Raw genomic sequence first — 24,411 nt, forward strand, 5'->3', positions numbered from 1 at the left:
GAAATCCATCTTCTTGACTTCCTAACAACTAACCTTTATTTTCAAAAGATACTCAAAAGATATTTTGAGGCGCTAGAGAAACAGCACAGTGGTAGGGCGTTTGCCTTACACACAGCAGATCCAGGACAGATGGTGATTGGAATTCTGACATCTTATATGGTCCCTGAACCTGCCAGGAGTGATTTCTGAGCACAGAGCCAGGAGTAACCCCAGAGCACCCCTGGGTGTGACCCCCCCCAAAAAAAAAGATATTTTGACATACTAATACTAATAATCTAAATATTTCACACCCCCAGAGATGCTTCAAGGGGGGCTCTCATGGCAATCTGTGTGCTGTACTGGCTTCCAGTGCTCACCCTCTATTCTATGCTTCCTCATTTTTCATCCAGAAGCAGTATTTTTTTTTTGCCTTTGATTTCTTCTAATACTTCTTGTCTATATATATTGGGAAACTAAGGCATAATTGTCTACGTTCTCAATCACTTCCCATCTTGCAAACAAGAATGAACTCATCATGTTTGAGCTTCAGGGTTGGTGCTTCCATGACATGAGGGAAAAGTCCTACTTCCTTGGCCACAGTAATAAAGAGATGTTATCAGACATTTCTAGAAGAGACTTTAGCAAGCTGGCCTAAAAATTGACCTTTAAGGGGGCTGGAGAGATGATACAGAGGGCAGAATGCTTGCTTCAGTTGACACAGCTCCACTTCCAGGCACTCTAGAAAGTCCCCAAGTCATAGTAGGAGTGATCCATGACTACAAAGCCAGGATTAGGTTTTGAGCATTCCTAAGTGTGGTCTGACTACCACCCCCCCCCCCCCAAAAAAAAGGATCTGTTTACTTTATCTGAGTAATAGACATGGCGTTTCAGTCTCTGAGTTGGTAGAATAATTATGATGTCTTCACAACTCTGTAGGTGTTAGGATTGTTATAAAGAATCCAAAACTGTACTATTTTATAAGTCACACTGTATTCTGGAAACACTCTCCTTAATGTTTGTTTCATGGAAACACCTGCCAACCCTCACTCCATCCTACCATGCATCACTAAACTAGTTTACTGAAAGTAAATAAAAGAGTATATGAAATAAAAGGAAAGAAACTGAGTGAAGGAGAAAGACAGATGTGAAATAATGGGGAGATAGAAGACTAAGAGACTGGGGGGGGGGCGGTATTTGTGGTGTTAAGAAAGGACAGAACTAAATATCCAAGCTACAAGGTCAATGACAATAAAAATCATTAGGAACAAACTTTGACAATTAAAACTAAAAATGTGTCTGTTATGCTGCAGGCTGAGGTGGGGGATCATGGCATGGGATGGACTCTAGGGACATTGATGGAGGGAGGTTAACACTGACGGTAGAATTGGTAGTAAAATAGTGTTTGTAAGTCTAAAACCCAACTATGAATAACTTTGTATAACACAATAATTTAAATAAAAAATTTAAAAATACACTCTTATAATTGTAGTGGAGTATATAAAACTAGCCAAGGAAGTAAGTATAGCCATGTTGTCTACCAAAATAAACTAAAAATAATCACTCTTTTTATCAATAGAAATCTTCAACAGTTCACTTTTATGCTGATTCTGTATCTTTAAATGAAATGATGCATTTAACATTTTGTCTTATTTATTTTAATTTGGTTTATCTAGCACATCACTTGGTAAGATTTTGAGGTGTTCTGCAGAAACTTTGATAACATGGTAGGAATAAATGGTTCAATAAGCCAGAGCTATTTAAAAAAAACAGGGATGAGTAAAAATAAAAATAAAGTAAAGATAGAATCATTAGCATTATATCCTAATTAAGCACTACAGGCAGGTTTCCCTTTCGATTCTTTTTTTTTTGGGGGGGGGCACACCCGTTTGACGCTCAGGGGTTACTCCTGGCTATGCGCTCAGAAATCGCCCCTGGCTTGGGGGGACCATATGGGACGCCGGGGGATCGAACCACGGTCCGTCCTATGCTAGCGCTTGCAAGGCAGACACCTTACCTCTAGTGCCACCTTCCCGGCCCCACCCCTTTCGATTCTTAACTCTGTATGGCCAAAGACAACAGTAAAAGATGATCAGTTGTAAATATTCCTAATATCTATGTAAGAGGAAAATCTATGAAATGTTAGAAAAAGTTCTTCCCACTTTCTTTGTCCTCCTAAAGTCAAGACAATGTTATGAGCAAATATATTGAACATTTATTGTATTTGACGTTTTGTGTTTCCAGAGAATTCTATATGCAGCTTGTCTCCTGGGCCATTGACTGTGACAAAACAAGAATGTGGTGACTCAGATGGTTAGCTATTGTTTTATGAGACAGGTGCTAACTTCCCAAGGGAACACAACTGACATTCTCCTTGAATCAGATCAAAAGAAATGCCCCTCTGAATTTCAGCAGGATGGACCCAGACTTAAGAATGTGCGATCTGGAGGATCTGGGGGTCAATATAGTAACCTGGGTTCAATTCCTGGCCACATTTGGTCTTCTGAGCATGTCCAGATAAAAAATGGTAGGTCTCTGAGCATCACTGGGGTGACACCAGTAATCCCCGTTACTATAGGTGGGTACCACCAATTTAGGCCATGATGCTGAAACACTAGCTTGGTTAAGTAATTTTCATGAGTAGCCCTGGGCCATCTAAGGAACTCTTGGAAGATTTCTCAAAAAGAATAAAGAGCATGGCACTCTCATATTTAACATACAGAAGAGATAGGTTTGCCTGCTGCATTTTCCTTCCTTATAGCACAGTGCAAGAATAAGTAGCAACCTTTTAGGGTTGGTTGGGTTTAGGTTTATGGGAAGAATAAGGACAACAAACATTAGCAATAGTTACATTTAACATTATAATCCAATACTTTTATACATTTTGTATGACACACATTTTATCCTTTCACTATTAAAGTTTACTACAACCACACTAACTCTGTCTTAAATACATGATTCTAATAGATTCTACAAGAGTACATTTCCCAAATGAAGTTGTACATCAACTTTTACTACATTAATCGAGAGCTAGTTTATAATCACAGTTTATTTTCTTTCTTCCTTATATGGCTGACGATTATTAAGGAGAGTTAATCACAGATACTTCATTTATTATTATTTGGTGCACTGGACATAAAAATTAAAAAATAATCATGAAACACTTGGAGGTCAGTCACCCATGCAAAATTCTTCTACTGGTATTAAAGGAAAAGAACACTTAGTTATTCATAAAAATAAATTCAGAAACCAAAAACTAGACTTGTGAAAAATTAAAAACAACACAGTCCTGATAGATGAAGAAAGAGACTATGAAGAAGTTAGACTATTTCCCTTTGTTCTTGGATTGTTTCCTTCATGGGAAAACACACTCATGAAGTGTTCTGTTCCCATTTCAGTGCATTTCTGTCATATATTGACTCCAGAGCCATCAATTAGTTTAAGAAAGTTAGAACTGTACATATATTATTTTCTTAAGACACCAATGCATCACTCATTATTAATCTTTATTTGGCAACATTGAGTAATATCAGATAGTTTCAAGTCACTGAGCTATTTCAGACAGGAATTTAAGAAATGCCTGATAAATATTGTATTGGAAAAGAGTTCAACATGAAGAATCAGAGAACTTTTGTCTGCCTGTAGGACTCTGTAGCTTAATTAGCTATAATATAATATTATTATATAATAATACATCATATTACATATAATAAGCTTATTAGCTTAATTTTATTTAATCCTAAAATGGGAAAAATTTATGATCACTTCTTAAAAAACAGTCTATTGTGTAGGCAATAGGAGATCACTAATTAAACACCATTGGAAACGAGAAATTACAGAGAAATACAGTCAGTATTCATGGTATGACTGGCTTAGTTATAGTCAAAAATATGATCTTAGTTGTTTAGGAAAGTAGTAATGGCACTGAAGAGTAAACTACATAATTCTAATTATAATTTTTAAACCTAAGATTTACTATCAGTAAAATCTTTTATTTATTTATTTTTTTTGGTTTTTGGGTCACACCCAGCAGCACTCAGGGGTTACTCCTGGCTCTACGCTCAGAAATCGCTCCTGGCAGGCTCAGGGGACCATATGGGATGCTGGAATTCGAACCACCAACCTTCAGCATGCAAGGCAAATGCCTTACCTCCATGCTATCTCTCTGGCCCTGTAAAATCTTTATTACAGTGTATGTCTGATGGGTGTGTACTCTTAAAATATTAAATTAAATATTTTTAGGATCATAGAGTTAGAGGGAAAATTGTACATACGTCTTCTAGACATGAAGGGCAAAACTCTGGAATCTTAATCCTAACTTTGAAATGCTGCTTCACCATTATTTCTCTACTTCTTTTCTTTATTTACAAAAATAGAGGTAATAATAATAAAAAAAACCCTGGTATAATAGCAATAAAAATGTAAAATGTATGTGAAACACACAGAGGATTGGCACATATCAAATATGTAATGAATGTTTGCTCTTATTTTCTACATTAATTAATTGGGAATTATTTTCCTCTGACTAAATTTCCTCTCTATTTAAATGTGTAAGAAGAGGTGTAACACCAAGCAGGACACCTGGCAGGGGAAAATTTCCCATCTGTCAATGAGTCAGATTGCATGAAGGTTAAGTGAAGTGACAAGCATGCCATAGCAGCATCAGATTAAGATTTTGTAAGAAACTACCACAAAGACTAACATTCCCAGGTCTGGAAAAAGAGTACAGCAGAGAGGGGCCTTGCCTTGCATGTAGCTGACCCAAGTTCAATTCAAGGCAACATCAAGGTACCCTGAAACTTGTCAGGAGTGATCCCTGAATGCAGAGCCAGGAGTTAGCCCTGAGCACAGCTAAATATGACTCATAGAAACCAAGATCAAAACCAAAAGACTAACATTTCCTGGCTGGAAAGATAGTACAGTGGGTAAGGTACTTGCTTTGCACACTGATGACCCAAGTTTGATCCCCAATATCATATACAATCCCTCAAGTACTGCCAGGATTTAGGGATATATACCCTAGGAATACAAAAACAATTCAAAAGTATCTTCCTCGCACCTGTATTCATTGCAGTACTATTTACAATAGCCAGACTCTGGAAACAACCAAGATGCCCTTCAACAGATGAATGGCTAAAGAAATTGTGGTACATATACACAATGGAATATTATGCAGCCGTCAGGAGAGATGAAGTCATAAAATTTTCCTATACATGTATGTACATAGAATCTATTATGCTGAGTGAAATAAGTCAGAGGGAGAGAGACAGATGCAGAATAATATCACTCATTTATGGATTTTAAGAAAAATTAAAGATATTATTGTAATAACGCCCAGAGACATTAGAGATGAGGGCCAGAAGTACTGGCTCACAATATGAAGTTCACCACAAAGAGTGGTGAGTGCAGTTAGAGAGATAACTACACTAACAACTATCATGACAATCTTAATGAGTGAGAGAAGTAGAATATCTCGAATACAGGCCAGGGTGGGGGGCATTGGTGGTGAGAATGTAGCACTGGTGAAGGGGAGTATTCCATTTATGACTGAAACCCAACTACTTGTAATCATGGTACTTAAATAAAGATTTAAAAAAAAATGGGGCTGAAGTGGTGATGCAAGCTGTAAGGCATTTTCCTTGCACATGCTAACCTAGCATGGACTGAGGTTCAATCTCCCAGCATCCTATATGGGCCCCCAAGCCAGGAGCAATTCTGAGTGCATAGCCAGGAGTAACCCACTGTGTGTCACTGGGTGTGGCCCAGGAAAAAAGCAAAAAATTAAAAAAAAAGTTTTTCTAGGAGTGATTTTCAAGCACAGTGTCAGGAATGTTCCTGGAGTGGCCAAATAAAACAAAACAAAACCAATAAAACCCAAACTGGAGAAAAAAAAATACCGAAGCTAGTATTAGAAAAGAAATTGTTACTAATAAAACCTTCAAACTATTAACTATAAATACTTTCCCACAACAAATCTATTTTACTTCCACAAACTATATAATGCATAAATATATCAGTTGACATTAAATGCTGAGAAAAAAGGGCCAAATACCCCCAATACACATATTCTATGGCTGTATTCATGTGAAATCCCAGAAAGGGTTCATCTGATGTAGTGTAAGAAGATGAATTCCAAATTTACTGAGATTTGGAAGTGAGGAAAGACTAAATAGGGCTAGAATGAACTTCTGGCATGACAGAAATGTTTTATAACTTTAGCAAAAAAGTGGTTCCATGAGGCCCTATGTTTGACCAAACTGATCAAATGGCACCCATAAAGGCAAATCCATTGTATGTAAATCATACTTAAATGAAATTAGAACTAAAAAAAATGTCTTTAGCAACCAGCTTTATAGGTACTTAATAATGTTTACTAAAATTTTAGTTATTTTAATATTTTATTTAATATATACAAGAAACCTAAATACATTGTAATTCTTGTATGTATTAATATATTATTACTGGTTTTTAGCATATCATTATGTAACATAAATCATGTAATCTTCTGTAAGTCAGGAACTGAAATATTCCTAGTTTTTATTTTAATAATGCTAGTCTCACATTCAATGCACTCTTTTTTTCCTTTTTTTGGGGGGGGCACCCATATTACTCCTGGCTCTGCATCAGAAATTACTCCCAGAAGACTTGGGGATCCTTTAGAATGGTAAGGATCAAGTCCAGGTAGGCTGCATGCAAGGCAAACACCCTACATACTGTACTATTGCTCTGGCTCCTCAATGTACTCTTCTTGAGTAAATATATGAGAAATCACTTAAGCAAGGTATTTCTATATTTCATTGAGTGTATTCTCAGATATGCCATTCCCTACAATGTCCTTCCTGTCAACTGTCCCTTAGCTCAATTTTAGGGCTTGTGCCAGTCTACTCCTTGGGCAAATCTTTGTGACTATATACAGCGTAAACTGGCTATGATATGTATATGGATGTATAAAAGTTTTCAGTTAATATAGGACAAAGTCATATCGGATTAGGTAAGGTAATTCTGAGCATGAATTCTAGAATTTTAAATTCCGGTCTGGTCATTGATTTGTTACAAAGATATATGTTTTAAGAATGATGGCCATCATTCATAACCATTTATCTCTATGGTAGGTGAACTTCTATTGTTATACTTGCTATAGATTCTATAGACTCGATATTTCAGGAATGAACTATTTTTTTTTGTTTGTTTGTTTTTGGGCCACACCCGGCATCGCTCAGGGGTTACTCCTGGCTGTCTGCTCAGAAATAGCTCCTGGCAGGCACGGGGGACCATATGGGACACCGGAATTAGAACCAACCACCTTTAGTCCTGGATCGGCTGCTTGCAAGGCAAACGCCGCTGTGCTATCTCTCTGGGCCCAGGAATGAACTATTTTAAATATTTATTTAACTTAAAACATGCTGTGTATAATGATGTACATTATTAGGCAATAATTACAATGGCTACAAAAGAAAAATTCAAATTGAGAAATTTAAGGTATATATTTGAACACCATCCAAACTCCACTATAAAGTGCAATGCTTTAAAAATAATAAAGATATCCTTATCTAAACTGAAAATATGCATGGGAACACGGAACACAGCACAGCAAAATTCACAATTAAAAAATGTAAAAACAAGGGAAGGAGGTGAGGAAATAATGTTAATAAGGAAAGAAAATATTTGGAGACGTTTATTGTTGGGGAGAGCTGAGAATTACCATAGTTGGAAATATGTGAGGATAAAAAGAAAAAGTTCTCTTTAGTTTTTAAGTTAGGGACTGTCTTTTCCTGACATCGTGCCAGTTAAAAGGTAAAAGAGCAGCAATATCATTCATATGTGACATTTAAGTGTGCACCTGTCTTCTTGAACAGTGAACTGAAAAAGTTAACACGTTAGTGGTTATTGATTTGTGAGTGAAAGTTGAAATATTGTGCTGGGGAAAATTTACTAGTGTGTTGCAAAGCATAACTTACAAACTGTTTCTCTCTGCCCCAAAATTCTATGCTACCATTAATATGTTTGGCTATAGGACATGAAGTCCTCAGCAGCACTCATACATGTTTTCTTCATTACTTGCCTGAGCAGCCCATCTTCAGATACATTTTGTGTGTTAGAAATTCTCATTTCTTGGGAAGCTTTTGATGACTGTTTCATGTGGTAGATGAAACTAACTCTGAATACCACATGCATACTAGATTCAAGGCTAGTCCTTTAAGATTGCAGTCAGGAATCAATTGGTGATCAATATTCTCATCCTCTCATAGAAATGGTGGATTTTAGAAGTGTAATTTAGTTTGTTTATACTTGTAGCTTCTTTGAACTGAGTCATCATCCCAAACTGCTGCAAAACTCTAAACAAATGATGTAACTCTCACTCAAAAATATCCCAACAACAAGAATCTCAGCCTTATAGCTCCCAATATATGAGTAAAAAGGATGCTCATTCATTTGCCTTGAATTACACTGTTGCTTTTTCAAAACCTTTGAAGTGGTCTGATGAGCAGAATCATATTGATTATTCTATGAAAGTTTATGACCCAATTTTTAATTGAACAGTGTCACAGTTGTATCTTGAATTAATAGGACTTGCAAGAGTCCACAAGAGTGAGCAATCGTGTAACCAGATACAATTAGATCTTATAACACTACTTTATGATAAATGTCTTATCCCATAATTTTATAAATAAGGAGGGAAGTCATGTAATTTACTCAGTCAAGGTAAATAAGTTTACCTCTAGGATGCTTCTACTTGAGTTTCTCCCCTGAATCTTGAATGTGTAAAGACTTAGCCCAAGGAAGACTGAAATGAAAATCCCAGAGGCTCTGTGTTATTCTGTGTGAAAGATAATGCTCATGGTTATGATTGGAAATAAATGACTGGTTTTAGTGTTAGTGTTGTGATTTATTGCTAACAACTGAGTTTCTGAATAACATTTCTTCAGTATTGAAATTGAGACATGTATGCTCCATGTAGATTCCTTATCATGGAGGAATTTCATGGATGGCAATAGTGTTGGTGGAACAAAGAAGCAGAAGCCACCAAAGTTGAACATGTAATCGACTTCTCAGATGGACAGTCTTTGAGTCAGTAAATGGCTATCAGCTGATTAACCTTGTTACCTCAGAATCTCCTGCAGCTGTTTTTCTCCTATCCTAGGAGAATCCCTGAGAACTCAGTAGAATTCTTCCCAGATCTCTGGTCTAAATCAAGGCAAGCACACTTGACGCTAATTACTCTTGCAGAAGCTCTAATATTTCCTTGAGTCTGCTATGTACACCCTAAAGGACAAATAAACGATCCTCATGGAGCTTTTTGAAATATCAACAAACTCTTAGAATACCTAACTGAACAACTACTAAAAGAATGCCTTAAAAGAATTTGTTTCAATCAATTTGTGTTTTTATATAGTGACATAATTATTTTTAATTTATCTCTTACCTTTTAATACATTTTATACATTATTTAATTAAATCACAGTGAGACACACAGCTACAAAGTTGTTCACAATTGAGTTTGTCATAGAATATCCAGCACATTTCACCAGTGCATATTTCCCTCCACTAATGTTCCCAAACCCTTCCAGCCTCTGGGCAAAGATTTTTCTTCTTCTCTCTCTCTCTCTTAATTTTTTTTCCTTTTTAGACACTGTAGTTTGCAATATTGTTACTGAAGAGGCATCATGCATATCACTTCATCTCCTTTCAGCATCCAGTTCTTTTCCAGAGTGATCATTCCCAACTATCATGGTCCCTTCTCTGCCCTAACTGCACTCTCCTACCATGGACTGGTCCTCCTGGCTCTCATTTCTAGTGTCTTTGGATATTATTACCATACTATGATTTTTTGTGTGTGTGGTGTCACAAGTGTTATATGGATGATAAAGTAGCATTTCTCACTCTTTAATCCAATGCTGATTTCCTTCCACTTGGGATTCCTTCACGTGGCCCACCCATTTCTGCTTGGCTACCTAATCTCATGCCGAGCTCCTATTATACTATTTCTTCTTTGACCTGTGTCTCCATGACATATCCTGGAGCACACAGGGACCATATGGTCCTAGGTTGATAAACACTCAAAAATGGATAAAGGTCCTTCATTTGTAGGAAGCACGTATTGTCAGGGTAGGGACAAGATCCACTACCTACTATTCATTTTGCTATAAAAATTTTCTTCCTCTATAAAACAAAATAATTGTCCCTGTCCTATATCCTTTTGTGGTAGCTTTATTATATACTTGTAGGACAATGACTTAGCATACACATTAACATCACTACTCAACAAGCAGCATTTCCTGATAGTCATATCTTCATATTTGATTCTTAAAGGAAAATTTAGAGTAACAATAGAAAGTTTAATGTTGATCAAAGATTTGTCATGATAGATTGAGGAAGGTCTAGAGACAAAGACTAAACATGCTATTATTTTGTCTAAAGGGGAAATAAGGAGGATGTGAAACCCACCAGAGACATCTTTAAGTCTTCTGCTATTCTCTGAAGAAACATATGGCTCTATTTCAAGACTAGTCTCAGGCATTTCTTTGGATAATGCTCTTTGAAATCAGTTGCTAGGAACTAAGCAATGGTATCCCCCGAGTTGATAATTCACATTGTATTCAACATGGAAACAAATGCAGATTCCAGTAGAAAATTATAGGCAACATGTTTGAGTAAAAATTTGGGTTTCTCTTTGGCCAAAGGCCACCAAATAAAAGGCTTTGATACAGCTGAAATAATGGTGAAGCCTTTTTATCATCTTTTAGTCAACTGAAACTCTGTCTCGCCTAACAGATATCCATGAACTTTGGGGTGATTTTCATGTATTAAAAAAAAGATAAGGTCACTTATGTTTCCTCAGCATTGGAAAACTGTACTGATGATATTTGTTTTAAACACACGTATTTTTCCCTTAGTGGAAACGCCTGTTATTATTACAGCTGAAAGCAATAACTCCCAAGCTAGGAAATATTTCCAAATGAAAACCTTGCGATTATCACAATGACTGTATGCCTGGCTGTTATTTTATTTGTTTGCCTACTTAAGTCATCCCATAAAGGGTCAAATACACACATATTTATTTAGCTAGTTTTAGTTTCCCTCATCCATAAGAACCAAAATATCCAAATATTATAAAAGATTGGAGCAGATTATTTATTTTAGGGGCTTGGGAAATTTTCACTTTGGTTTATCTGAATTGTCACAAATATCCAAACAAATGTGGTGGCAAAGAGTTTGGGGATTTGTTGGTATTTTCTTCACTATTTATTTTAAAAGAAATGTCACATGTATTGAAAAATTGAAATAATATTAAAATGAACATTTTATACATCAAGCTCTACCAATATAATGTATATTAAGTTAATCAAAATTTATATAGCAACATTTACTGATATTTATGTGTGTTAGTAAATCTTATATTCCAAGATTTATGGATTTGAAATATATGTACATATAATGTATATGTAATGTATATAATACATATAAATAAGTACATGTGTTTTATATAATATGTGAATATATTTACACTTCTTTACATTTACTAATTATGAACTATTTGAAGTTAGTTAAACATCTTGTAGTTCTAAATATTTAAAATAACTTCAGCATAACTTCTGTGAAGTCTTTGAGCTACATCATATCAATATAGTCATACCATGTAAAACATTTAATAATTTAATACCATTATGTTAATATAAAAATCATATATAAATATTACCCCTTGAAATAATTGTACCTGCAAATATAGGCAAATAATTTTAATTTTGTTTTATGTAATTTTTGAACCTAAAATCCAATTAATGATTTCTTTTTCTATAACATTTATCTAGAATGTTTTAACATTCATGACAATGACATCTTTTAAAATCCCAGAGCAATGATTTTGCCTGATGTTCCTCTAGTTACACTGGTCTAATTTATCATATTTTAGAAACATTCCTAATCTCAGCAACTATACATTAGTAGTCATATTTTAGAGCAGCACTACACATATTGACATAATTAATGGTCCCAACTTTTCATTTGTCTTTTTTCACACATTCAAACAATACAATATGCAAGAGGGAAAGAAAACACAATTGTTTTAGTGTAGAATTTTATTATCCAAATGCTCTTCAGATTAGTCTGTAAAATTTCTAATCATTAAGATATCTATTTCACTGATAAATCATAAGGATTTTTTTCCTTTGAAGTAGATGGAATCATTTATATACTCAGTCTTCATTTATTTTAAACAAACATTTTTAGAATAGTTTATGATGAAGTTTCTTTTCTGTCTGTGTGTCTGTGTGTGTGCGCGCACTCACACCACTCTGTAACTATATCAGAGCCCTGGTTCTGTGATGAAATCTCAGTGGAATTCTATGTTTATCAGCTGGGTGACTGGATGTATATATTATCAAACCAGGCCAATAACATGAGCATAGTAACCATAAGAGATCAGCATACAAAAAGATGTTTGTTGATGGAAAATAAAAATGAGAGATGTACACTCCCAATTGTCTACCTGGTATATCCACAGAGATCTCTCAAATGTGAAGGGCCTTACACAGATTATTGACGCTAAAATAAAACCATCAGAAGATTCCAGATGAGCTTTCTCTGTAAGTTTGGAACATATAAAAAATTCCTAATCTTCTAAAATAGTTTAAATAAAGTGGTGCCAAAGCTAAAAATAAATATTCAGTATTATACCCTAATCATCCTTTATTTCTAAGATACTATTAAGATAATTCTATAAAGATTTCTAACATACAAGGCAACTACTCTGAAAATCTGGATTTGAAAATAGATCAATTTTTTCTAGAATATTAAAGGAAAAGGTGGACAGGTCCTATAACTTTATAGGCAAAATAAAGATGCTGGTGTAAAATACTAAAATATTTCTCATTATAATGATATATGCCTATCTTGCCTAAAAAATGTAAACAGGAACCGTATCTTATACATGGAAAATCCATCAGGCAGAATAGTATCATGTTAAGTAAAATAAGTTTGAGGAAGAGAATACTGGATGATCTGACTCATGGATGGATGATATAGTGAGAAAGAAAACACAGGAATAGACAGCATTCAATGATAATAAACACTTGACCTTGGAATAGCAAACAAAAGGTTCCAAGAGAAGAGAAAAAGGATCTAGCGAAAGGATGAGGTGAACTCTAAGTAATTTTGTTTTGTTTTGTTTTTCGGGCCACACCCATTTGATGCTCAGGGGTTACTCCTGGCTAAGTGCTAAGAAATTGCCCCTGGCTTGGGGGGAACATATGGGATGCCAGGGGATCGAACTGCGGTCCTTCCTTGGCTTATGCTTGCAAGGCAGACACCTTACCTCTAGCGCCACCTCACTGGCCCCGTAATATTTTGATTGAGAGACTTTGGCCTCCAGTAATTGGTGGTGGGAAGTGATAACTGTATACCAAGATTATAAATATTAATACTGCTGTCAAAATGTTATCTGAACTATCAAAAACAAGAAATATCAGAGCTGAATTAACAAATAGCATCATCAACCCATAATTGATAATTGAGAACTATTTTATACAACAGGAGAATAAACCTTTTTTTCCAGTTTACATGGTATAATCACCATACAGACAATATTCTGTGACATAAAACCAACTTAGTCAATGAAAAGAATAAAAATCATAGAAATCCTTTTCTGTTCATGGTGGAAATTTATATAATATCATATATATGTATATATATATATATATACACAGAAAGAAGAATGGAAAAAATCCCAAACACAAAAAGTCACTTCTGAATAATACATGTGTTGAAGACTAAATCTGAAGAGACATTTGAAGATAATTTGAATCCAGCGAAAATTAAAGTACAATATAGCAGGGCTAATACTGGGGTTGAGATCCTATATAGATTTTACATGATGCCTGTACATTTTCAGGAGTGGTTCAGGTGCTCCTGTGCATCATAGATACTAAGACACACCCTATCATGGTCTATATCATTGGTTCTTTTACCTTGGTTAGCCAAGTATCAATAGGAGTGGACCCAAGATCCCTAGGCACTTCTGGGAAGTCCCTATAAAAAGTACAAACTATCAAACTCTGTAAGATATAGCAAAACGATGCTTAATTGCAGAGTATGACCCTCAAACAAATCAAAACAAAAATGATTGAGGAGAGGTAGAACATATCTAACTAAAATATAAATAAATTTATCTATAGAGTTATATATATATATATATATATATATATATATATATATATATATACATATAACAATTTGGAGCAGTGAAACTGTTTAATTGCTATTCTATCAGTCAATGTATCTTTAAACAGTTTTTTAAATAGAACACTAAGAGTATTTTTAACTTTTAAAATTGGTAAATAAATGATTATTTGTATTGATAAAAAAATAGTGATGCTTACAAGGAAGGTTACTGAAAAAAACATATTTGAAGTATGAACCTTTACTTCTAAAACATAAATAATATGACAATTACAATACCAATCTATAATATAATGGCAATAGCTAAACCTCTAATCCAGTTACTTAAAATAATAAAATTACTTGGAAAGGATACAAAGTTCCCTTGACTGTTATATGGTCTAGGACAATAAAGCAACAATAAGCCATTAAAACATCTTAAAAATTTTCATCACCCAAATTTTTGTATGTTCTCTTTATTCATTACCCACAGTTCATATGCTTGAATGAAAATCACTAATTTTTATATTAGATTTTATTATCTCCATGTTGATTTTTTATTTTCTAAAGTGGAGTCAGTAGGAATCTTTGCAGAACTGGCTTCTATCTTTTAGTAATATAAATATATATTTTATTTATGGTTCTTTAAGACTAGATAACCTATCACGGAGCAAGGTTAATACTTAGTTGTCTAAGGTACTAAAGTTTCTGGTTTTTTTTTTTTAATCTTAATCTATTTACTAACTGAAGGGAATTTGGGGTTTCTTCTAAATTTAGCAAATCAACACTCATTTCAGATTTTTGTTGCATACACAAAAATCTTCCACACCCTTAGGTTAAAATTAAGAAGCATTGGGTAATCGCTGACTATAATATTTTTTTTTTTTTTTTTTTTTGGATTTTGGATCACCCTCGGTGAAACTCAGGGGTTACTTCTGGCTATGCATTCAAAAATCGCTTCTGGCTTGGGGGACCAATGGGACACTGTGGGATTGAACCACAGTTCGTCCTGGGTCAGCTACATGCAAGTCAAATGCCCTACTGCTGTGCCATCACTCTGACCAGACTGTAACTTTTGTAAGAATTTGACAAACTGTATTCCAAAGTGGTTATATGTATTCTGAGTTCCCATCAGCTTTTTTTTAAGAGTTCCCATTGCCCCATATCTAGAAACACTTTGGTTTTGTGGATCATCTGGGCTTTGTCATTCTAGCATGTATGTGTTGTCATCTCTTTGGCTTCATTTGCATCCATTTATGGCAGGTGAGGTGAAACATTTTCTCTTATGAACGTTGGTGATTATGATGCAGCAATGTGCCATTTTGGCTTTGTCAATGGAAAGGTCCTACATGATGGGGAGGCATGGGAAGCATATGGGCATTCTTTGGATCTTCTTCTCAATTTTTTTGTAAAAGCGATAAAAAATAAAGCCTTTAAAAATGATCCAAAGAAAATTCAAATTAAGTCATCACATCAGAAATCATTTATGAACTCAAAAGACATTTATTGAAAGCTCTTTATATTCTGAACTCTAAGCACATTAAAACCAGTTTCTGAATGTGTAATTTAATAGGATGTGGGCAAAAATTATGTCAGCAGTCAAGTTTTGTGTAAGGAACAAATCCACAGATGGACCAGAGGGCAGTTGGGAGAAGTTGCTAAGAAAGTGAAGAAACAGGCCCTGTCTTAGAGTGGGCAGACTAGAGCTGAACTGTGTCAAGGTTGGTGTTACATGATGAACATGGAGGAAGGCACAGAGAAAACAGATACAGGTGGCTCATGTCAGGTGAACGTGATATAAACACAAAGGAAACAGAATTCTACTTGGCAAGTCAGGTATAAGCAGGCGGTTTCCACTTGGCACTCTTGTACATATGTTTGAGGTTAGGTTCACAAAGACACAGGGCCTAGTATGGGATCACCATATGCAATGATTTCTTTGGCTCAGAAATCACATTCCCTGTGCTGTATCTCCTCAGCTGAGAGAACATTTGCCTCAAGAGAGAGAGAAACCCCACCAGCAATCACATAAACAAAAGAGCATTAGCAATCCTGAAAACTATACACAAAAGCATAGCTTTAAAATTTCCTCTAATCCTCTATAGCCAGTGTTTAATACAATGCACTTTTACAAGATTTACATATCCTTATTAGCGTCAGAAATGCAGGTGGCTTTGTGCAAATACCTTATGGTCTTTTCCCTGGAGAAAAAGCAAAGCCAAAGGAATTTAGCACCTTTTACATGCTTAGGACATGTAATTGCAAATATTGAAACATTAGAGATAACTGTGGTATGCAAATGGTGAACTGAGTTTCCAATATTACCAAACTTAGTGTATATGGTTGAAGAACCAACTGCAGGCCATGACTCAATGACTGCTATTTTGTTGAGAGTATCATATTTAATAGTAATCAATAATTAGACCACATTGACTACAAATGACACAATAAATAATGGTATGATGTTGGCCTATATCATGCATTGATAAACAACAATCCATGGACCGAATTCAGCATCTGTCTATTTTTGTACATACATTTTTATTGGATCATCGTCACATTCATTTACTTACTGATCATCACTAGAGACTTTCTTCCTACAAAGAGAGTTGAGTAACTGTGACAGAGACCACATGGCCCACAACATCTAAAATATTTATTACTTGGTCCTTTACAGAAAAGAATGCCAACTCCTGATCTCTGCTTTTAATTGTCAGTCTTAATTTCTTCCTTAAAATACACGCATGCATTGCATAACTATGGGGATGTATTCTGAGACATGTGCCATGTGCAAATGACACAGAGTTTTTGTCATTCTCTAACGCACTCTCTGTTTCACTGGCTCAGCCATTCAGGACACCATCATAAAAGGGAGTTGGATCCTTTTGATGATTGCTCATTGCTCATGTAGTACCTGGAGATATGTGCCACAACATGACTAGACAATAGGACTTTTGTTGTATTATCATCAATTTGTTGTTTCTGGTACTAACTGCTATAGGTCAATGGACAAATTATTACTGCACTATAAGTTACTATAAATCAAATGACTGGAAATCTATTACTTTATTATTTTATAGTTCAGGAGGTGAGAAGTCCTAAAACCAGTCTCTGTCCTAAAACTGTCTGGTTTTTGAGTTTCTTCTGGAGAATCAGAGAGAAACTACTTTCTTATCTTTTCTAGTTTTTCTGGTTGACCTGTATTCATTGACTTGTGGCTCCATCATCTGTCCACAGTGTGAGAATCGCAATGACTTTCCCTTACATGACTGTGATGCCTTTCCTCTCTGCTTATACCATTATATCTCCTGTCTGGCTCACAATTTTTTATAAGAGATATACATAATCTCAGTCTTGATTATCAAGATCCTTGACTTAATCCTATATGCAAAGTCCCTTTTGCCAAGTAACTTTACCATAGTTCCAGAAATTAGGATGGGGCTATGTTTGGGGTCGCAATTTTGGATCACCAACACATTTGGTATAATCTATTTTCTAAGGAAACAAATATAGCTAAGTGTAATGTTAATATGGTCTATTTTATTATATGAGAATACAAACTAGATGCCTCTAACCTGTTTTTGTTATTCTGTACTACTGCATCTCCAACTGAAATATGCTTCACTCTCACAGCTGAAGCTTCACATTTTTATCCAGAACTACAAAAGTGTAATTAAGACCTAAATCTAGGGTCTGGAGAGACAGTGCAGGATGTAGGGCACCTGCTTGCCAGTAGTCAAAGATTCAATCCTGGGACTTCTATGGTTCCCTGGAGAAACCTTGAATACCTAAAACAGACAAACAAATAAAACCATCAAAATCTACCACGTTCTACACTTTGTCCACAAAAATTCAAACTCCTGGTATCTCTTTAGGAGAAATAATTTTTCATAACCATATACTGACAGAAGGCGAATGGAATAAAGGGAGCAATAAGGTAGAGGTGAGCATGTTTCAAAGAAATTGAATTTAGGAATGAGAAGAGCAGAAAGACCTTATATATATAGTGGGTGCAACAGTCCAGACATAAAGAAAAAGATTAAGAGATCATTTGTATGATTAAGGGAGGAAAACAGAGAGGGGAAAAATCCCAAGCCCCACGTGTCAGGTGTTTTATACAAAGGCAAATATAAAGGGGGACGGTGAATTTAAACTAGAAAACTGAAGCAACCTGAGACACTAAGCCTGATGGGTTTAGATACATATACAGAATATTTATTTTGTCACAATTCAGAGGAAAAATAGCATGGATACTTTTTCTTCAACAGCTACGGTATTTTTTTTTTTCACTTGTTTTCACACAGCTGTTTGTCTTTTTATTATTTATACTCTTTATCTTAGTCAGTCTTTGTTTGGGGCTGAAAAGATAATTTGGAAAGTATAGGCCTTGTCTTGAAAGCTTTCCCCTAGGCTCAATCTCCAGAATCCCATATAGTTCCCAGATAACTACTGATGGAGTGATCCCAGAGTGCAGAGCCAGGAGTAAACCTGAGCACTTGTGGCCTCAAAACAAAAACCACAAAATGTTTCCCACCATCACTCCTTCCCTTCTGTGTTTTCTTTCTTTTATCCCTCTATGTCTTCTTCCCTTCCTTGTTCTCCTGTCTTAGTTCCTATATCTACCAATGTAATATGAAAACATCATCTAAATTTTCATTTAGAACAAAAGTAAATGACTTCATACAACACATGTTTATGTGTGATTCTCTACAAGAAACACACAAATTATTCAAAGAAGCACACAACCACAAAAATACAAAAATAATTTTTTAAAAGTTACTAACATGTCTGGGGGGAGAAAACGAAGACAGGAAGATTTCATTAAGAATAGAATAACATAATAGGACTGATGTAAACATCAAGCCAGAAGCTACTGTGGCCTATATTGATGAATACCTATTTGACCACAGAAAAGACAGACAAAATGCATAATATTCCTGACCATGACCCAAGCTTGCTATGGCATCCCTGATGCCATCTATCTCTAGGAGAGATCCTGGAAACCTGGAGAACCTTGGATAGGAGCAATTATTCTTATTACAAGGCTTATTACAAGAATCACACTATTTTTGCAGTTAGTTCCTCCAACTGATTGAGTGGGGATTAAAACATTTCTTGAACTTAAAATTTAACTTAATTTTTTAAATAAATCTCCATGAGATAACATAGTTACAAAGTTGCTCAGATAGAGTTTTCATTGTAAATGCACTTTTAAAGAGACATACATCAAGGCATTTATACAGTCAAACATGATTGGGCTTCCAAGTTCAGCACTGATAAGAGAAACTGGAATGTGATAGATAAAAGTTGGATGAAAGGATATGAACAGAGGAGATGGGTCCATTTCAGCAAATCTCAACACAAAGAAAACGCATATATCAAGTCAAAATTCAAAAAGAGCCAGACAGGGTGCTCACTTCGGCAGCACATATACTAAAATTAGAATGATACAGAGATGATTAGCATGGCCCCTGTGCAAGTAATGACACGCAAAATTTAAAAAAAAACAACAACGACAACAACAAAAATTGACAGGACAGAGATGAGCTCGTTAGTTCCAACAAGTGGTGGACAATATTTCTCATAAAGCCATTATGCGAGTCAATGTCTCAAAGAGAAACTTTTGAATAATAAAAAGAGAGCAAGGAAATTTTAAGGCCAATTGGTTATTTGGACATATGGCAGTTACTTCCCACCTTGCATTCTACAAGCTCCTTTACAGTCTATTTCTAAACAAGAGGAGATAGAACAGGCAGTCTCCTTTCCATTGGCTTGGTTGTTGGCAGACGTTCCAGGGACTCATAGCACTTGACACCAGGCTGCTGCAGAGATTAAAACACTATTGGGAGAAAAAGCAGAGGATTGGGGAGTTGTCACTGGACAGAGGTTTTGTAACCAAGGTGCATATGCTTTCCATTCTAGCCTCTCTATTAACTTCTCTCCAGCTCCATCCTCCTCAATACTGAGAGACCTTCCATTTCCATCTTCTACCTTCTTAGAGCACTCAAAAGGCATAGGGAAATCTGTACCTCATCTAGTGCCTGTAAACTCTCTTATCAAATCTCTCCTCACTGTCACCCTGTTTTCACTGTCTACTTAATCCAGGCTGACTACCACAACTCCTAGGATTTCAGATGTCCACATTAGTTGGAAATAGGGTTGTTTTTGGAGGCATGAAGAGCTAAGTTCAGACATAAGACCTACATCCTTCAAAGACACAGATACATATGGAATGTGAAAAACATGTGAAGACACAACCATGGCAAGAAGTCCATGTGATAATGGCAGCAAGAAAGGAGTCATGGAGTCACCAGTCAAGAACCCTGGAGGTTGACAAAAGCCAGAAGAGAGCAATTAGGTTTCTTCTCTATGTGCCTGAAAGTGAGCAAGGCTCTGAAGAAAGCTTGATTTCAGAATTTGGAGAAAATCTTTTTCTATTGCTAAAAATCACCCCATTTGTGAAACTTCATTATAGCAGCCCTAAGAAAAAATAAACACAATCAAGTGGAAAGTAATAAAACAAATCATCCAAATATATATTGATTGACCACTGGCTGTGTCAGCACCTTCTCTGTGTGAAAGACAGAGCGACCACCTAAAAAACAAGGAAAGCTTTGTAAGCTTAACTCCTCATGGAAGAAGAAACCAACAATACACAAAATACTAAGGTTTTCTATGTTGCTATCTATATGAAAATAAAACAAGAAAGAAAAATAAAGAAAAGTAGAAAAAAGAAAGACAAAGAACAAAGAAAAAGGAGTAGAGAAGAAAGAAGAAAGAAAGAAAGAAAGAGAAAGAAAGAAGAAGAAAAGAAAGAAAGAAAAGAAAAAAGAAAGAAAAAAGAAGAAAGAAAGAAAAGAAGATAAAGAAAAAGAAAGAAAGAAAGAAAGAAAAGAAAGAAAGAAAGAGGCCAGATTCATGGCGCAGCAGTATGGCATTTGCCTTGCATGTGGCTGATTGATCTAGGACAGACTAAGTTTGATCCCCTGGCATCTTATATGGTCCCCCAAGCCAGGAGCAATTTCTGAGCGCATAACCAGGAGTGTGTCCCAAAAACAAAACAAAAAAGAAAATTGAAAGAAAGAAGAAAGGAAGGAAGAAAAGAAAATAAGAGAAAAGAAAAAGAAAGAAGAAAGAAGAAAGAAAGAAAGAAAGAAAAGAAAGATAAGAGAAAGAAAGAAAGAAAGAAAGAAAAGAAAGAAAGAAGAAGAAAGAAGAAAGAAAGAAAGAAAGAAAGAAAGAAAGAAAGAAAGAAAGAAAGAAAAAAAAAGAAAGAAAAAGAAAGAAGAAAGAAAGAAAGAAAGAACAAAGAGAAAGAAAGAACAAAGAGAAAGAAAGAAGGAACTGAGAGAGGATCTCTCTCTCTCTCTCTCTCTCTCTCTCTCACACACACACACACACACACAGATGCACAACCAGAGAAAGACAGAGATAGATAGAAAGCAACTGATACAGAAGAAAAGACTGATTTTAGCTATATTTAGGTTGTTCTCTCAGGGTAAAGATGGATGGACACGTAAAAAGGAAGTCATCTGGAAAAGTGATTCCAGGGAAAGGATCAGCAAGTACAAAGTCCCCCAAAGGTCATCAAGTCCCTGTATAGCTAGGGAAGAGTGAGAGGAGAGTGTGGTTAGAGCAGAACATGCCAAGGAAATGCAGTCAATGCTGAGAGGGCCAGTCAGTGAGAAAGTGTGTGGCTGGACTGGAACCTAAATGGGCAGTTAGGCCTTATGGATTTTTCATGGAGACTAGCAATGATCAGGGCTCACTGTTGAACTCATTTTGTGAAAGCTAGCTAGCAAGGTTAAATGTGGAAGTTCCTAGATACCTTAGGAGATAGTAGCAATAACTGAGAGAAAATGAGATAGTGCCTTAGAGTAGGGTGGTACCAATGTAGGTGATTAGGAAAAGCCTATTTTCTCTAAGTGTATTAAAGAGAGAACTGACCATATTTGTTGTATTTGTGATGGCAGAAACAACTCATTCTCTTCAGGAATGTTCCAATTGAGAACTGTATCATTACCTTTAGGAACACATCATCATGCCTTCACTTCTCATATGGATTGCAAGTTCCTTATAAGCAGTGTTGGGTCTAAGGGATATGGAGATCTCTCCCTTCTTGGTCTCAACAACTTATGAAGAGTCAGAACTATGTTTAGAAATTTTGATCAAGAAGTAGAAGCCAACCACGTCCAAAGACCCACAAACCTCATGCATCTATGATCCAGAAAACTTACAATTCGACTTGAAAATCCACTACACAACAAAGCATTTCCTGGGATGACTCCAAATCTTTCTCCTTGCCAACAACCCTATAGCACATGATTTTATTGTTGTAAATTTAGTTACAGTCAAATATCTCAGTAATGTGTTACTAACCACTGGATGTGTTCTAATTCCATAAACTTAAAGAGCTTTTCAGGTTTGAAAACAAATAAAATCCAAATGAAAAAGACATAAGTTGGAGTAAAAGCACATTGGCTTATTGGCTCAGGCTCCTTGGAGTGAGAAAGAAAAAATGGACTCTTTCCTGCTGGGAATGTCTCAGGGATTTAAAAAAAATGATCAGGGGATTTGATAACTGATTGTTGGTTCCCCGGAGCAAAAAATGAACTGGCAAAGGGAATTCTCCAGCATTGAGATGTCAGACCATGAGAAATTTGGCATCCACCACTATGTGTCACACTCAAGTTCAGCTCCTTACATGCTAGAGGTTGTAATTAGTAGGTATAGGACCAAAGTTTATGGCAATCACTAATTTTTTTCAGGTAAGTAAATGCTGGAGTTGTCTGGCAACACAATTAAAAAGAGATACCTTCTGTATTTGCTAAGACACAGGGCAGAAAGCGGAATGAATGTTACACTGGGATAAAATACATCTGTTTTATATCTGGAAGCAAAACTAATTTTACAGGTTAGTGCCTCTGTCCTTCTAGCCAAGAAAACAGAGCCAGGTGAGAGATCTGTCTCTGTTCTATCTCTGGATATGTGGTTACTGGTGCAATCACCAGACAGGGTTGGACAGGAATGGAGATCAGTACAATAAACTTGAGTATTCAGAGAATGATCCCCCGACAATCAATTAATCTTTGATAAAGGGGCAAGAAGTCCAAAATAAAGCAAGGAAAGCCTCTTCAACAAGTGGTGTTGGCACAACTGGTCAGCCACTTGCAACAAAGCAACATCTAACCATGTACAAAGGTCAAATCCAAATGGATTAAAGACATGAATATCAGATCTTAAACCATAAGGTATATAGAACAATACATAGGTGAAACACTCCATGACTTTGAGACTAAAGGCATCTTCAAGCAGGAAGCAGCACTCTCCAAACTAGTGGAAGCAAGATAAACAGATGGGACTGTATTAAGCTGAGAAACTTATGTACCTCAAAGGAAATAGTGCCTAGGATACAAAAGCCACTCCCACTCACTGAGTGGGAGAAACTATTCACCCAATACCCATCAGATAAGGGGCTAATATCCAAGATATACAAGGTACTGACAGAACGTAAGAAGAATAAAAATCTAACCCCATCAAAAATGGAGAGAAGAAATGAACAGACACTTCCTCAAAGAAGAAATACAAATGACCAAAAGACACATGAAAAATGCTCCACATCACTAATCATCAGGGAGATGCAAGTCAAAACAACAATGAGGTACCATTTCACACCACAGAGACTGACACACATCACAAAGTACAAGAATAATCAGTGCTGGTGGAGATGTGGAGAGAAAGAAACTCTTGTTCACTGCTGGTGGGAATGCCATCTAGTCCAGCCTTTACAGAAAATATGGAAATTCCTCAAAAATATAGAAGTTGAGCTCCCATATGATCCAGCTATACCACCCCTAGGAATATACCCTGGGAACACAAAAATACAATTCAAAAATCCCTTTCTCACACCTATATTCATTGCGTGCTATCTACAATAGCCAGACTCTGTAAACAACCAAGAAACACTTCAATAGATGAATGGCTAAAGAAACCGCGGCACATATACAGAATGGAATATTATGCAGTCATCAGGAGAGATGAAGTCATGACATTTTCCTATACATGGATGTAAATGGAATCTATTATGCTGAGTGAAATAAGTCAGAGGGAGAGAGATAGATACACAATAGTTTCACTCATCTATGGGTTTTAAGAAAAATTAAGGACATAATTGTATTAATACCCAGAGACAATAGAGATGGGCCAGAAGGACCCACTCACAATATGAAGCTTATCACAAAGATTGATGAGTGAAGTTAGAGAAATAACTACACTAACAAC

At 35.9% G+C, this 24,411-nt stretch overlaps 1 protein-coding gene and 1 non-coding gene across 2 annotated transcripts in view; one reads left to right on the plus strand and one right to left on the minus strand.

Moving 5' to 3' along the window:
• The window catches only part of FBXL7 (F-box and leucine rich repeat protein 7), a 457,103-nt gene that overhangs the window by 184,785 nt on the left and 247,907 nt on the right, over positions 1-24,411 (minus strand). The window lies entirely within an intron of this gene.
• Positions 19,540-19,647, plus strand: LOC126002304 (U6 spliceosomal RNA). Its single transcript, XR_007493052.1, has one exon. It is a non-coding gene; the product is annotated as a U6 spliceosomal RNA (small nuclear RNA).

The sequence above is a fragment of the Suncus etruscus genome, chromosome 2, assembly GCF_024139225.1.
Source record: "Suncus etruscus isolate mSunEtr1 chromosome 2, mSunEtr1.pri.cur, whole genome shotgun sequence".
In the NCBI taxonomy this organism is placed as follows: Eukaryota; Metazoa; Chordata; class Mammalia; order Eulipotyphla; family Soricidae; genus Suncus; species Suncus etruscus.